Source organism: Rhinopithecus roxellana, chromosome 12, assembly GCF_007565055.1.
Source record: "Rhinopithecus roxellana isolate Shanxi Qingling chromosome 12, ASM756505v1, whole genome shotgun sequence".
Lineage (NCBI taxonomy): Eukaryota > Metazoa > Chordata > Mammalia > Primates > Cercopithecidae > Rhinopithecus > Rhinopithecus roxellana.
The window spans coordinates 87,014,244-87,027,382 of record NC_044560.1 but is presented as its reverse complement, the minus strand read 5'-3'; the positions used below and the strand labels follow the sequence as shown (position 1 = coordinate 87,027,382).

At 39.6% G+C, this 13,139-nt stretch overlaps 1 protein-coding gene across 9 annotated transcripts in view; it reads right to left on the bottom strand.

Annotated features, from left to right (window-relative positions):
- Nucleotides 1-13,139, bottom strand: part of AGO3 (argonaute RISC catalytic component 3) — a 143,794-nt gene that overhangs the window by 77,187 nt on the left and 53,468 nt on the right. For 2 of the 9 annotated variants that reach the window (XM_030913457.1, XM_030913460.1), the window contains exon 2: nucleotides 11,841-11,919. The exons of 3 other annotated variants lie outside the window; for them this stretch is intronic. The gene's annotated coding sequence lies outside the window, so the exon portion shown is untranslated. Of the gene's footprint in view, nucleotides 1-7,245; nucleotides 7,556-11,835; nucleotides 12,925-13,139 lie in introns of those variants that run through there. 4 more of the 9 variants (XM_030913456.1, XM_030913455.1, XM_030913458.1 and 1 more) reach the window with 3 other exon arrangements.

The following is a 13,139-nucleotide window of genomic DNA, read 5'->3' as shown; positions in this document are numbered from 1 at the left end:
AATGGTGTTCTCAAAAGGAGAAGCTTTTAATTGCAATGGTTTTCAATTTATTAAGAAATCCTGGCCGGGTGCAGTGGCTTATGTCTGTAATCCCAGCACTTTTGAGAGGCGTAGGTGGGTGCATCACTTGAGATCAGGGAGTTCGAGACCAGCCTGGCCAACATGGTAAAACCTCATCTCTACTAAAAATTCAAAAATTACCCGGGCGTGGTGGCATGCACCTGTGGTCCCAGCTACTCAGGAGGCTGAGGTGGGAGAGCCGCTTGAACTCGGGAGGCAGAGGTTGCAGTGAGCCAAGATCACCCACTACACTCCAGTCCAGGTGATAAGGAGATCCTGTCTCGAAAGAAGAAAAAAATCTTTGCCTCGTCCAAGATCATGAATATTTTCCCCATTTTCTCTTGGAAATTTCCCAGTTTTAATGTCTTATCCTGGGATAAACTCTGAATTAAATTTTCTGTGTGGTGTTAAGGTTAATTTTTTAATACAAATATCCAGTTGTTACATCATTTATTGAGAAGACTAACCTTTTTGGCATTCTATTATGTTGGGCCCTTTGTCAAAAATCAACCAGCCACACTAGTGGGTCTATTCTGGTAGCTGTTCTGTAACCTGAGTCTTTACCCCCGTATCACTGTTTTTGATTTCAGTAGTTTTATAGCATGTCTTGAAACCAGGTAGTATAAATCCACCAACTTTGTTCTTCTTTAAAAGAGTTTTTGGCTCTTCAAAATAGAAATGTTAGGTTTTTCGTACCAGCATATAAATCTTAGAATCAGCTTGACAATTATATATATATATATATATATATATATATATATATATATATATAATAATTTTTTTTTTGAGACAGAGTCTTGCTCTGTCGCCCAGGCTGGAGTGCAGTGGTTATCTTGGCTCACTGCAACCTCTGCCTCCCAGGTTCAAGCAATTCTCCTGCTTCAGCCTCCCGAGTAGCTGGGACTATAGGCGCACACCACCATGCCCAGCTAATTTTTTTTGTATTTTAGTAGAGATGGGGTTTCACCATGTTGCCTAGGCTGGTTGCAAACTCCTGAGCTCAGGCAATCCACCCACCTCAGCCTCCCAAAGTAAGCCTGATGGGATTTCTATTGTATTGAGTTTATAGATCAATTTGGGGAGAATAAAATTCTTAACAATTTGAGACTTCTGGTCCAAGAACACCTCTTTACCTTCCTTGTCTTTCTCAGTAATGCTTTATAGCTTTCAGTGTAGGGGCCATGCACATCTTTACATTTATTCCTAACAATTATGTTTTATGTTATGAATGGCACTTAAAATTTTTTTCAATTGTTGAATGCTGGTATTATTTGTTACAGTGCTAATATTCATTTTTGTATATGCAGTTAGCATCCTGTGGCCTCACTAAATTGATGTATTAATTTTTTTTTTTTTTTTTTTTTTTTTGAGACGGAGTCTCGCTCTGTCGCCCGGGCTGGAGTGCAGTGGCCGGTTCTCAGCTCACTGCAAGCTCCGCCGCCCGGGTTTATGCCATTCTCCTGCCTCAGCCTCCAAGTAGCTGGGACTACAGGCGCCCGCCACTTCGCCCGGCTAGTTTTTTGTATTTTTTAGTAGAGACGGGGTTTCACCGTGTTAGCCAGGATGGTCTCGATCTCCTGACCTCGTGATCCGCCCGTTTCGGCCTCCCAAAGTGCTGGGATTACAGGCTTGAGCCACCGCGCCCGGCCAATGTATTAATTCTAATAATTTTAATGGGGCTTGTTTGGTAGATTCTTTAGAATTTTTTTATTAAGAGTATTATGTCTTCTACGTAATAAGAGATAGTTTTATTTCTTCCTTTACAAATTATGCCTTTTATTTCCTTTTCTTGCTTTGCCACTGCCTAGGACCTCCAGTATGATTACTAAATAGAAATAATGAGAGCAAGCATCCTTGCCTTCTTCTTGAATTTAGGGCAAAAGCGTTCAATCTCTTCACCACAGAAGTATGATGATGCCTGTATGTTTTTCTACGTTTTTAATTAGCTGAAGAAATTTCCTTTTATTGCTAGTTACAAATTTTTATCACGAGAATGTTTAAAATGAGTCAAGTAATTTTCCTGTTGAGAGGATTATATTGTCTTTGTCAGGTGTTAGTACCAGGTATACCAGCCTCAGAAAATGAACTGGGGCCGGGCATGGCGGCTTATGCCTATAATTCCAGCATTTTGGGAGGCCCAGATGGGAGAATTGCTTGAGCACAGGAGTTTGAGACCAGCCTGAGCAGCATAGCCCAGGAGGTTGAGGCTGCAGTGAGCTGTGATCACACTACTGCATTCCAGCCTAGGGGACAGAGCCTGTCTCCAAAAAAAAAAATTTAGAAAACAATCTGGGCGCGGTGGCTCACACATGTAATCCCAGCACTTTGGGAGATTGAGGCAGGTGGATCATGAAGTCAGGAGTTTGAGACATGATGGCCAACATGGTGAAACCCTGTCTCTACTAAAAACACAAAATAGCTGGGCGTGGTGGTGCATGCCTGTAGTCCCAGCTACTTGTGAGGCTGAGGCAGGACAATGCTTGAACCTGGGAGGTTGCAGTGAGTAGAGATCTTGCCATTGCACTCCAGCCTAGGCGACAGTGAGACTCCATCTCAAAAAAAAAAAAAAAAAAAAGCGGGGGGCAGGAGTGGGGGAAATCTTTTCTATTTTCTGAAAGAATTTGTGAAAGATTGATGTTATATTCCCTTACATGTTAGAAAAAACTCACTAGTGAAATCATTTGGGACTGCAGTTTTGTGAGGAGGAATTATGAATTCAATTTCTTTGATACAGGGCTATTCAGACTTCTTTTTTGAGTCAATTTTGGTAAAGCTGTGGCTTGTCAAGGAATTTGTTTCATCTAAGTTATCAAATTAATTGGCATAAAGTTGTTCATACCATTCCCTTACTAATCTTTCAATTCTGACGAATCTTTAGTGATACCCCTGCTTCATTCCTGATACTGGTAATCTGCTTTTTCCTAATTTCCTGATTAATCTTGCTAGGAATTTATTAATTCTACTAATTTTTTTAAACAACCAACAGTTGGCTTCATTGATACTCTGTAGTTTTTAAATTAAATTTTGCTCTAATCTTTATTATTTCTTACTTTCTGCTTACTTTGGATTTAATATACTCTTTTATTTCTAACTTAAGTCAGAAACTGTGGTAGCTAGCCATTGAGATAGTCCCCAATGAGTCTTGACATATGGGATTCACAGCTTTGTACAGTCCCTCCCCATACTGAATATTAAGTAATCTGAGTAACCAATAGGATATTATAAAAATAAAAGAATGTAACTTTCAATGCTAGGTCTTAATGTTATTACATCTTCTGCCCTGCTCTCTCATGGATCCCTGCTCTGGTGGAAGCCAGCCACAATGTTGTGAGGATACTTACCCAGCCTTATAGAGAGGTCCACATGGCAAGGAACTGCGGCCTCCAGAACTAAGTTGTTACCAATTAAGTGAGTCATACTAGAATTGAATCCCCCAGGCCCTGTAAGGACTTGAGATGAATGCAGCCTCATGAACTAGAACCAATGAAGTCACTCCTAACTCATGGAAACTGTGTGAGATAGTTTATTGTTTTGAGTCACTACGTTTTGGAATATTTTGATATGCAGTGGTAGATAACTAATACAGGTATAAAATAAGACTTAACCATCCAAACATTAATTAAGTATATACTATGTCACAGATTCCTTTATGAGTTGAAATTTAGAGATAAACCAGAAAAAGCCCCTGCCCTTTAAGAATAGATTCTGGGTTAAGATGGCAGATTAACAATGAGCATCTCTTATCCTTCTTCATTTCATTCCTTTCTCAAACTCCACTGTAACCAGGAATTTAAAAATAAATTAAAGGTACAAACCTAGAAGGGAGAACAGAACAGGGGATATATCAACATTCTGAAAGATGAAAAGCAAGTGAGCAAGTTGGTGATAAAAGGATGGGAGTGATGCAGTAAAATAAAGAGAAAAGCAATCTGAGAAGCAGGTAGCGTCCTATATCCTGTGTCTAGCTCACATTGATGAACAGCTGCCTCTTGTTCATCCTTGCATAAATCTGGAGGCATACTAACTGGAAAAGATAAAACAGAGGCTCCCTGGAAGGAAGATGCCAGACACAGTTGAGAGCACAACATTGTACCAAAAACAAGGGATTAAATGACTGTAACATATTAAATGCTGAATACAGAAGTTCCCCCAGCTAGAACTCCCAACGAGGCTTCCAGAATGCAGGCAACCACACTGCTATCCTTTAGGCAGGAGTTTGGAAGATTCACCTTTGGGCAACCTGATCGGCCAAGAGAAGAGACTTAAGGATCCTAACATTGTAGATTCCCCAACCTAAGCCCACTGAAATTACCCTATGGTGAGGATCAGAGTCAACAAACCCTATCCATGCCTTCAGAGCATCCAGTGTTTTTAGATTCCCACTGAATAGGCAGTAATCAAGAATACCAGATATTGGATAAAAGCCTCCAAAGTGGAAGACAGAGATCAAAACAAACAAAAAGGAGTTTGGGGGAAGCATAAGCATGTACAGGAAGAACTCCAAAATAAATTATGCTCAGAAAGCTAGGAGAGGATACTGCATCTGTGAAATAAGTACAGCATGCTATGAAAGATAACACTTAGGAAATAAAACGTGTGAATTTTATGGTATGTAAATTTAACGTCAATACAGCTATTTTAAAAATGGAGTGATGCTTTTGAATTTCTGAAGAAAAATTATTTGCACCATAGAAAGAGCTGAACTATCATTTTAAGTTTGTTGATAAATACATTTTCTAATATAAACATATATATATATTTTACATTTTTATATATAACATTTGCTTCCCAGGTATCCTATTCTCATGAAGCTTCTGAAAATTTTTTAAAAAGAGAAAAAAAGAAACAAGATTATAGGAGAAAGACAAAAGGAATTCCCAGGGCGACAGTGAAGTGTGATCTCAAGAAGACAGCTGTGCACCAAACAGAAAGGGCATAACTAAACCACACTGAAAACAGTGAGAATCAAGAGACAGATCTCATGAAGACTGTCACTGAGATTCCTGCAGCCATTACTGTTTTTGTTTTTGGAGACAGAATCTGGCTCTGTCGCCCAGGCTGGAGTGCAGTGGTGCAACCTTGGCTCACTGCAACCTCTGCCTCCTGGGTTCAAGCAATTCTCCTGCCTCAGCCTCCTGAGTAGCTGGGACTACAGGTGCACACTGGCAAGCCTGGATAATGTTTTGTATTTTAGTAGAGACGGGGTTTCACTGTGTTGGCCAGGCTGGTCTTGAATTTCTGAGCTCAGGCAATCTGCCCACCTCGGCTTCCCAAAGTGCTAGAATTATAGGCATGAGCCACCGCGCCTGGCCTTATACTGCTTTTCTAATGTGAAGATAGCCCGCCTGGGTAAGCCTGATCCAGATATCTTTAGTTGGCCTTGTTTGACCTCATGTTGCTAAAGTTCTTACCCAGATGCCTGAATCGGCTGATAACTCTCACTCCACCCCAAAGAAAAGTTCTGCTTTGATCTACTTCTGAAAGGACTAATTTGAATATTATAAAATCAAATTATTTCTCAATCTTAGCAATCTTATACCTGAACTCAAGACAAATACATGAAGTAAGCAACACTAATACTGTGATTAATAAATTATTTACTAGAAATCTGTTTTCCTTGCAAAAGCAGCATATTACAGTGTGAACTTCTAACTACTCTGAAGAAATAAAATTATTAAATTCTACAACCATTTACATATTCCAACTACTTTTTACTAAAAGCAAAATGGAATAGTGAATGTTTTACGAAAAGCTACATTTTACTGAAAAGTAACAGTAAACAAAAATAATTTTTTTTTTTTTTTTTTTTTTGAGATGGTCTCCCTGTCGCCCAGGCTGGAGTGCAGTGGTGTAGTCTCGGCTCACTGCAAGCTCCACCTCCCGGGTTCATGCCATTCTCCTGCCTCAGCCTCCCGAGTAGCTGGGACTACAGGCACCTGCCACCATGCCCAGCTAATTTTTTGTATTTTTAGTAGAGATGGGGTTTCACCATGTCAGCCAGGATGGTCTTGATCTCCTGACCCTGTGATCCGCCCTGCTAGGCCTCCCAAAGTGCTGGGATTACAGGAGTGAGCCACCGCGCCCGGCCACAAAAATAAATTTTTTAACTGATGTGTCTAAGATCTCAGATTCGCCTGCCAGGAATCTTGCTTCTTAAGGGATGCAGTACAGAGCTATGTTAAAGGTATATGCACTGGAGTCAGAAGAGTTGAACTTCTCCCCTTTAAATATAAACTATGTGACTTTCTGTCTCTAAACTTCAGTCGATGATACTATCTAACTTATACAATTGTGGTAGAATTTACATGCAATACTATAATAATAATTAATACAAAATGCTTAGTATTCTATCTGGTACATGAGAGGTAAATAACATCTTAAGGGAGATATAACTAACAAACATCAGATTCACTATGATGGTCTTTTTATTTTTTTGAGCCAGGGTCTTGTTCTGTCACCCAGGCTGGAGTACAATGGTGAGATCATGGCTCACTGGAACCTCCACCTCCTGGCTCAAGTGATTCTCCCACCTCAACCTCCTGAGTAGCCGGGATTACAAGCTCACTCCATCACGCCTGGCTAATTTTTGTATTTTTTGTAGAGACAGGGTTTCGCCATGTTGCCCAGGCTGGTCTCAAACTTCTGGACTCAAGCAATCCACCCACCTCAACCTGCCAAAAATGCTGGAATTGCCACTATGATGGTCTTAAAATCTGTGAATTACAATAATAAAATGCAAGTTGCAAATGGGCTGGCCTCAAAACAAGATAAAGAAATATTCCGCATTTCATCAAATCTAAGATGCCATTGATGGTAAGGTGCACCAGCATTTTATGTATTCTTTAAAAAGAAACCTGCCAATTGAGCTGTGACAAACCATCAATTGTAAGATATCTCCCAATTTCAGAGATGTTGAAATGTAAACAAACAATTTTGAATCTTAGATTGGTAAAATACAGTAAGTTTAATTCCACAGTTGAAAGTTAGGCTATTAAACGCCAATAGAACAATCATTCTCAAGACCAATCGCACAATTAGAGAGAATTGCGCTTATTTCCATCACCAATGTCACCTAGCTCCCATCTGTCATTTCCTGAGGGAAACATCCCTCAACCAGTGAGACTACAATGGATCCCTCCCTTTTATGCTTCCATTGCACTTGGTATTTTCCTTTACAGTACTTACTATAGTGCTCAATACCAGTCTTCTCCAGCTGATTTCAAGTTCAATAAAGGCTGTTTATTTCAGTGCAGTATACCACGTACAAGGCTTCCAAAATCAAAATCACACAAAAGCAAAAAAGGAAATGTAACCAAGTAAGATCGTCAGTGCAATATTTCTCATTATTTTTCACAGCAGCATTTTATTGGCAATTAATAAATCCTTGTTGCAGCCTTTACGGAAAACAGTATGGAGGTTCCTCAAAACATTAAAAATAGAACTAGTATATGATCTAGCAATCCCACTTCAGGGACTACATGCAAAGTAAATAAAATCACTATTTCAAGGAGATATCTGCACTCCTACGTTCACTGCAGCATTATTCGCAATAGCCAAGATATGGAAACAACCTAAGTGACCACTGACAGACAAATGGATAAAAAGAATGTGGTATATACATAAAATGGAATATTATTTAGCCTTTAAAAGAAGGAAGTCTTGTCATCTGTGACAACATGGATGAACCTGGAGGATATTATGTTAAGTGAAATAAGCAAGACACAGAAAGACAAATACTGTATGATCTCACATGTGGAATCTAAGAAAGCTCAACTCACAGAAACAGAGGCTAGAATGGTAGTTACCCAGGGCTGAGGGCTGAGGCAAATGGTGAGATACTGGTCAAAGGGTATAAACTTTCAGTTACAAGATGAGTAAGTTCTGGAGACCTAATGTACTGCATGGTGACTATAATTATTATGTATACTTGAAATACGCTGAGAGTAAATTTCATGTTCTTATGTCTCTCACATACCTATGAGGTGATTGTTATATTAATTAGCTTGATTGCTGTAATCATTTCACAATGCATACGTATTATCAAAAATCACATTGTATACCTCAAATACATGTAACTTTTACTTGTTAATCATACCTGAATAAAGCTGGGGAAAAAATAAACCAACTTCAAATGTTAGGCTTTATTTCCATTTCATTAAGCTACCATAGGTTTTTTTTTTTTTTTTTCTGAAACAAGAGTCTTGCCCTGTCCCCCAGGCTGGAGTGCAGTGGCAAGATCTTGGCTCACCGCAACCTCCACCTCCCAGGTTCAAGCGGTTCTCCTGCCTCAGCCTCCTGAGTAGCTGGGATTACAGGTGTGTGCCACCACGCCCAGCTGATTTTTGTATTTTTAGTAGAGATGGGGTTTCCCCATGTCGAGTTCAGGCTGGTCTCGAACTCCTGACCTCGTGATCCACCCGCCTCGGCCTTCTAAAGTGTTGGGATTACACGCATGAGCTAAAATACCCGGATCGTAGGTCTTTTTTTTTTTTTTTTTAAATCAATCTTATTTTTTTGCCTCCCAGTGACACAACTTGTACTTTGCTTACATAAACATACTCTCATATTTTTCTTAAATCTTTTTGATCTATCTCTTCTCCCTAACCCAGCCACTGTATTCCATTTCTCTTTTCTTTTTCTTCCTAAAAGGAACCAAACTCTTGAAACTGGTGTGTATTTGTCCCATCTCTGTTTTATAATTTCACTTTATTTGTATGTACCCAGTATATACTTTTGCTCTAAGTTTATATAAGTAACAACATATCCTTTCGCTTTTTTTTTTTTTTTTGAAACAGAGTCTCACTGTGTCACCCAGGCTGGAGTGCAGTGGCACAATCTCAGCTCACTGCAACCTTGGTCTCCTGGGTTCAAGAAATTCTCCTGCCTCAGCCTCCCGAGTAGCTGGGATTGACAGGCATGTGTCACCATGCTAAGCTAATTTTTTTTTTTTTTTTTTTTTTTTTGAGATAGAATCTTGCTCTGTCAGCCAGGCTGGAGTGCAGTGGCATGATCTCAGCTCACTGCAACCTCTGCCTCCTGGGTTCAACTGATTCTCCTGCCTCAGCCTCCCGAGTAGCTGGGACTACAGGTGCATGCCACCACATCTGGCTGATTTTTGTATTTTTAGTAGAGATGAGGTTTCACCATGTTGGCCAGGCTAGTCTTGAACTCCTGACCTCAAGTGATCCACCTGCCTTGGCTTCCCAAAGTGCTAGGATTACAGGCGTTTGAGTCACTGTGCCCGGCCCCTTTTGCTATTTCCTCACCCCCAACATTTTCTTTCTTTTTTTCTTTTTCTCTTCTTTTTTTTTTTTTTTTTTTTGAGATGGAGTCTTACTGTGTCGCCCAGGCTGGAGTACAGTGGTGCAATCTCGGCTCACTGCAACTTCTGCCTTCCCGGTTCAAGCGATTCTCCTGCCTCAGCCTCCCAAGTAGCTGGGATTACAGACATGCACCATCAAGCCCAGTTAATTTTTGTATGTTTAGTAGAGACAGGGTTAAGCCATGTTGACCAGGCTGGTCTGAAATGCCTGATCTCAAGTGATCCACCCGCCTTGACCTCCCAAAGTGCTGGGATTACAGATCTGAGCCACTAGGCCCAGCCCATATTTTTTTCTTTTTTCTTTTTTGAGGCAGAGTCTCACTCTGTTGCCTAGGCTGGAGTACAGAGGTGTGATCTCAGCTCACTGCAACCTCCGCCTCCTAGGTTCAGGCGATTCTCATGCCTCAATTCCAGTAGCTGGGATTACAGACGTGCACTACCACAACTGACCAATTTTTGTGTTTTTCGTAGAGATGGGGTTTTGCCATGCAGGCCAGGCTGGTCTCAAATTCCTGGTCTCATATGATCTAAAGGCCTCTGCCTCCCAAAGTGCTGGGATTACAGACATGAGCTACAATGTCTGGGTACAACATTGTTTTAATAATTCACACTGATACATATAGATCTGGTTCATTCATTTAACTGTTATGTAGTACACCACAGTATTATATAACTATTTATGTGCTGTTTATTCATTCTACTACTGACAGGAATTTAAGCTGTTTCCAATTTTCTGCTATTACATATAATGTTTCAAGCACACATGCAAGATACCTCTTTATGGGTTTTAAGTTATGCAATTTCATCTTTACTTCATCTCTTCTAGTTGAGAACTGCTCTCCCGGGTAGTTGTGCCAAATGGTACTTCTACAAACAATGTGTGAGAGTTCCTTTTACTTCATTCCTCACCAACATTTGGTATTTCATAAGATTTTTCTTTTCACCTTGCACTTTTGGCAAATCATAAGGCTTTTTTTTTAACAAATCTGATGGGTACAAAATGGTAACACTGATTTCACTTGCAAGTTCTTGATTATAAATGAATGGGAATCTTTTCACGTGTTTACTGGCTATATGGGTTTCCTATTTTGAGAACTACCTACTTTTCAATTCATCTGTCCTTATATTTTGTAAAGTTCTCAGTTATATGAGCTACAAATTTTCTAATATTTTTAACTTTGTTTCTTTTGCATTACACAAGTTTTAAATTTTGGTCAAGTTTATCAGTATTTTCCTTTGCAGTTTATACTTTTTACTTTGTTTGGTGTTAGGAACATTCTCTCATTTTTATCCTAAAAGAATTTGGAAGATTTGGTTTTCATATTTGAGATTATAATTCACCTAGAAATAAATTTTGTGTCTAATGTTAGATGGATCTAATTTTTTAAAGTTAACTGTGTAAACACAATTTATTAAATATTCTACTCTTTCCCTACTGATCTGAAACACTACATCAGATATTTACAGTTTCCATAAACACATATATGGCTCGTTTCTAGACTCTGCTTCATTAATCTGCCTGTCCCTGCACTTGAAGTCATGTGGTATAACTGTTACAGTTTTATAGGAAGTAGTACAATTCCTGCTTTATTTTTCTTTAAAATTCTATTGGTTTTTCTTAGTCACTTATTATTCCATATAAATCTTAATAATACTATACCCTATTGGAATTTTTTTTTTTTTTTTGAGACAGGGTCTCATTCTGTTGCCCAGGCTGGAGTTCAGTGGTGAGAGCACAGTTCACTGCAGCCTCGACTTCTGGGCTCAAGCGATTCTCCCATCTGAACCTCTTGAGTAGCTGGGACTATAGTCACACACCTCCACACCTGGAGAATTTTTTGGTCTCTTTTTAGCGATGGGGTTTCACCATGTTGGTCAGAACTCCCAGGCTCAAGCAATCCTCCCACCTTGGCCTCCCAATGTCCTGGAAATACCGGCATACCCACCGTACCTGGCCCCCAACTGGAATTTCAATTAAAACTACATTTATAGATTGATTTGGGGAAAACTGACATTTTATAAAATTGAGTCTTCTCCATAAGGATAATGCGTTTCATTAAATTTTCTCTTAGATATTTCAATAAGGTTTTATAATATCTTAGAGACCTCAGAAATCGTTTATTCCTGAGTACCTCATTTTCAATCCAAACTCTTGATCTCATTATACTTGTTAAAGCTCAGCTAAGATATCACATACTACTACAAATATTTCTCTGATTTTTGAGGTTCATTTGGATGCTCCTCCTCCTATGATCTTGGATTTATTCATTCTTTGTTTAATATGACCAAAAGTTGTACTGGGCATGGAGAGTACACTGCTGAATAAATGACAATCCCTTCATGGAGCTTTCATTCTAATAGGAGAGACAGAACAATAAACACTCATAATTCAAGGTGATACATGCTATTATAGGGGAATTACACTGTGCTATGGGAATACAGAAGAGAAATACCTAACTCAGACTTGGGGGATGGCTGGATGGGGGGAGAAGGGTGTCAAACACTGCTTCTCAAGGAAGTAACATGTAGACTGAAACCTGTAAGAAGAACAGAAGTTAGCAAACACAATAGTGACTAAAAACCATAGTACTGATATCCTCGTCTCTTGATTTTATTGAAAAAGCTCTCATTGTTTAACTGTGAAATCATCTACTTTTTGTTTCTTTTTTTAGAGATGGGGTCTCACTCTGTTGCCCAGGCTGGAGTACAGTGGCTCAATTACTGCTTACTGCAGCCTCCAACTCCTGGGGCTCAGGCTATCCTCCTGCCTTAGCCTCCCAAGTAGTTGGGATTACAGGCGTGAGCCCCTCTGCCCAGTTCATTTATTTTTTGGGTATGTTTCCCCTCTTGGCTTCTTTGACATCATGTTTGGTGTCTCATATTGCCTTGTAATTATCATTACTTGCTCACTAGTTCTTTCTTTCTTAAATGCTAGTATTCCTCGATGGCTTTATCCTTCTCTTTCCTGTTTCAATCTAAATAATATTCCTAAAGAGTTTTTCCACTTCCATAGTTTCAAACATGGATTTACGTACTGAAGAGTCCCAACACTCTTACTTTCAGCTCCTACCTTATAGATTTTCATACCTAAATTTCTAACTATACACTAGATATGTCTGCCTATATGTTCCATAGAATCCTCAAGCTTTGGACATGTTAACATTGATACATGGTGTATACTGCCAACTAATCAGCCATAGTAGATCTACTTCCATATTCAGTTGACAGTACCACCATTCATACCTGCTAGAAAACTCAGTCACTACTCTGAATGTACATTGGAGAGTACGCCCTTCTTGGGAGATAGTTTATAATATGGCAGTCACTGTACCTTAAAGTTGCTTCAAGGGCTGAATAATCACAGAAAATTTCACACCAGGTGTGGAGAGTAGTTGTTCTTTTTATTTATTTGAGATGGGGCCTTGCTTTGTCACTGCTGGAGTGCAGTGGTACAATCATGGCTCAACACAGCCTTGATCTCCTGGGCTCAAGCCTTCCTCCCATCTCAGCCTCCCTAGCAGCTGGGACTACAAGCACGCACCACACCTGGCTAATTTTTTTCTTTTCTTTTTTTTTTTTTTGGTAGAGATCAGGTCTCACTATGTTGTTCAGCCTAATCTCAAACTCCTGATCTCAAGTGACTCTCCCGCTTTGGTCTCCCAAAATGCTGGGATTACAGGTGTAAGCCACCATGGCAGGTGTTGTTTTTAATGTGTTAACTTGCTAGGCTACCAGCTGCCATTTGTTTAATCAAACA